Below are 4,052 nucleotides of genomic sequence, written 5' to 3' on the forward strand. Positions count from 1 at the left end.
CTTGCCAAGATCGATACACAGTAATGGCTACGCCATTGCTGCATAATTATAAATGCTACTACTATAATCAATTGCTTAATTAGAAGGTTTCACACGTCTACAAAGTTTTAGCGGAAAGGCATACCAAAAGCTTTCAGAGCCGCAGAAGCCTACACATAACCAATCCCAACATGAATCAGCGGGGAATTATATTTATCCCCACACCAGAGTACCAAACCACTGCCACCACCGACAACTATAGGCGATGATCGCGACAATCGTAAACAGAGAGTGACCACAATAGTTGAGAGAGGCAACAATCGGTGAAAGCATGCAAGGAAACGGAACACCGGATTTGAATAGCAACATTAGAAAAAAAAAACGAATCAGAGGAGTAAATAACAATAGATCAACTACATGGTACATACCAAATGACCGCCAGCAGAAACCTTTTATGGAACCACCGTGAATGCCACCGGAAATCTCAAACTCTACAAGCGAACCACCCATTGAGGCTTTATAAAAATAGTAACGAAAAGGAAAGCTAAAGAAGTATAATATTGTAAACCTCACCACATGTAAAGGACTCCCAAACGTGTAAATCTCAGATGAACTAAACCAAATACAAGGACAAACAGGAATAAAATAATGAAGCAGTACCAAATTAGTAACATCATGTACAATATTGTAAGCGTAAATTTGAAGGAACAGTAAATCTCACTCAGATGAGATACTTCAAAAATAATATATACTAGTTTTTAGACCCCGCTGTGTTGCGGCAGGGTTGTTAATTAGTTGAACATGTCAATGTGGCAGGGTTGTTAATTAGTTGAACATGTCAAAGTCAAAGACTCTTGAGTTAAAAGATTCACCACTCTTTAAAACCCAACCATTGTTGTATATCACCAAATGTTACCAGGGACGAAGTATACTTAGAGACCGAGTTGGCCCCAGCCCCACCGCAGTAGTGTAAATTTACTCGTTTTCGTCTGAAACTTTTTATACGTAGTTTAAATTTAGCCGTTTTCTATCGAAAATTTGAGCCCGGCCCCCCTCGTTTTTGAATTATTTTAATACATTTTATGTCCCCCGGTATAATCGTCCAAGCTTCGCCACTGCATGTTGCAATATAACAAAAAAAAAAATACTTCACAATAACAGCTCTTGGTTCACTTGAGCTAAAAACCTACACTTTTAACACATGTTGCAATATATCACCACACTTAGAGCTAGAAACCTCAACTTTTTTAACACAACTGGTACAACAATTTAAATTCAAAATTCTTTCGCCATGATATTCATGTAGTAAAGCCAACAACAATACAATTATGAAAAACCCCAATAGCAAATCACAAAAATCATTGTACCCAAGACAAACTTGAATTTCGTCTCCTGCTTCCGGAAGCCAATGCAATGGTTCACTTCAATTGACCAAAAAATTAAATCAAAACCACGAGCAGTAAGTGAAAATTGAAGACCGTATGATAGAAGTAAAGCTGAACAATAGAATCAGAGATAAAGATGAGACAATGTACGACAGATTGGGGTTACAAATATGAACGAATCACAATAGATGCAATCACAACAGGCTCAGAATTGTATAATGGCTGCAACATAAGATGCCATGCCAGAAAAACTGAATCATCAGCACAGCCATAAACAAATTTATCAGATCAAATTACCAACAATCTGTGTTTTGGCAAATCTTATCACAGTTCCAGTGCCACAACGAAGTACATTCAAATTCACCATGTAGAATCTGATCACATACAACAAAGCCACAAAGACCGAGATTCAGTTATTGATACATATGTCAGTGAAGCTCAGGAGACCGTCATTGCCTCAATGGCGGCCAAACAAAAGCCACAATTGCAACAAAAGAATGATAATCAAACAACCGAAGACCGGAACGATGATGCTTAAATTAAACAATAAATAAAAGTTGTCTTTTCAACCGCATCGCATAGATAACGGTTTACTTCGACGGCATATGATCATACTAATGAGGATGAGGATGATGAGATGTACCAACCAACATAAACTAAACACATAGTTATATTCGCACATAACAACTAATCGAGCAATTACAATTATACATATAACAGAATTGTAGTGAAAACAATAAGTTGATTTTGAAAGCATAATGCCCCCAAAATTGTAAAGCGGTAAAACGGGGGATGTGTATTTACTTACCTTGTAAAAGCGTTGATGAGGATGAGAATACAATAAAAGCAATTAAACTCCTCGCACTACGTCTACGAAGGTTCCAAGATATAACAAACAAATTAATATGGAACGCTAATAGGACGTACAATGAAATTGATTTTAAAGGATTATTAATAATAATTCTCTTGAGATAAATTGAAAAGATAAGAAAATAAAATTGATTTATTCGGGATTAAAAGTATGTGTACATAATAAACGAGAGACTTAAATGAAATATTTAAGTTTAATAATATTCAACATTTCGATAAAGGTAATTCTTATTTATAAGAATATTTCCAATTAATATTTGTAGTAATAATGATAGTATTAGTTAAACAATAGTACTAGAAATAATAATAGTAACAATAGTAATAATAATAATGTTAGTAAATATTAATAATAACCATTAGTATTAGTAGTAGTGGTGGTGGTGGTGGTGGTGGTGGTGGTTGTTGTGGTAGTGGTGGTAGTGGTAGTGGTAGTAGTATAGTAGTTGTGGTGGTGGTGGTAGTGGTAGTGGTAGTGGTAGTGGTAGTGGTAGTGTAGCAGTAGTAGTAGTAGTAGTAATATCATTGTTTATTCGTGTAGAGGATAATTAATATTAAAAGATATTAAACAATTAAATAAAGTAACAAAAAGAAAGAAAAAAAATGTTAAAACCGGCTGGGTCGGGTTCGAACCCGCGACCCAGCCATTGTTATATATGCGACCAACAAACTGAGCCAAACTATCAAGTTATTAACATCACATAAACGAAATCGTATAAACACAATTAAAAGGGAATCTGGTCCATGTTCGATCAAACAAAGTTGGGGCTATTGATCTATGATACATCGCAATCCCAACCATACCTACTAACTGAATTATAACGTTTGGTAAGATGGTGAAATCGATCAAATGAGCTGCGGCCATAAAGGGGTTAATTTAGGTGACGGGATGATAGTGTTAACTGAATTAAGTTTAGGGGAAATGTTGGCGACGAGGAGGAGAAGGCTTTTTTACCTTTAATTGATCCATAACGACGAGTTTATATAGGATCACTAGTTAGGGTTTGTTTTGGCTTAATATGGTTAATTTGATTAAATTACGGACGATTAACGCGTATTTGCTAAAATTGGATGTCGGTTACGCGTTTGATCGGTGGAATATGCCAAACGCCTAAATTAATTGATCATAAACGAGCTGGAATTGAAGGTTTTGATTGGTTTGGGGTGCGTCGGGTCGGGTTTTGGGGTTTGGGTCAGCCGGTCGGACCAGGGGTGGGTTAGGGTTTGGTTTTAAATAAAATATTAATTTAATTTAGTAAATAATAAAGCTATAACAAACTAAATACTCAATAAATGCGACGTTTTCATTAAAGAGTGACACGAACCCTTAAACGGGTCAGGTAACGATTACAAGAATACAAAAAGAAAAACCCGAAATGTTACAACATTCACTACTTTAGGAAATTTCATCCCGAAATTAGAAATTAAGCCGTAACGAAGAGGTGCGGGTACTTGGACTCCATTTGGTCTCTACGTTCCAAAGTGAACTCGGGACCACGCTTAGATTTCCAACAAACTTTGGCAAGCGAAATACGGCTACGCTTGGTTTCTTTGTCCATATGATCCACAATTTCAATAGGCTTCTCGATAACAAGCATAGATTCATCAATTCGGACTTCGTCAAGGGGTATGTGGAGATTCCCCTTGGATAAGCATTTATTGAGATTGGAAACATGAAAAGTTGGATGAACATTGGAAAGTTCATCGGGTAGATCAAGAAGATAAGCAACTCTACCAACCCTTTCAGCGATCTCAAACGGGCCAACAAAATGACGAGATAGTTTATTCCTTTTGCCAAAACGAATTACCCCTTTCCATGGA

General features: G+C 36.5%; 1 long non-coding RNA gene across 1 annotated transcript; it reads right to left on the reverse strand.

The window, feature by feature from the left end:
- Positions 1-1,289: 1,289 nt before the first annotated feature.
- On the reverse strand, positions 1,290-1,826 carry LOC143587801 (uncharacterized). Its single transcript, XR_013144972.1, has 2 exons — positions 1,402-1,826; positions 1,290-1,368 (listed from the first exon to the last, which is right to left on the reverse strand). It is a non-coding gene; the product is annotated as an uncharacterized LOC143587801 (long non-coding RNA).
- Between the last annotated feature and the right edge of the window lie 2,226 nt (positions 1,827-4,052).

This window comes from Bidens hawaiensis, unplaced genomic scaffold (genome assembly GCF_021521415.1).
Source record: "Bidens hawaiensis isolate Kalapana, Puna unplaced genomic scaffold, B.hawaiensis_p1.1 tig00035884_1, whole genome shotgun sequence".
In the NCBI taxonomy this organism is placed as follows: domain Eukaryota; kingdom Viridiplantae; phylum Streptophyta; class Magnoliopsida; order Asterales; family Asteraceae; genus Bidens; species Bidens hawaiensis.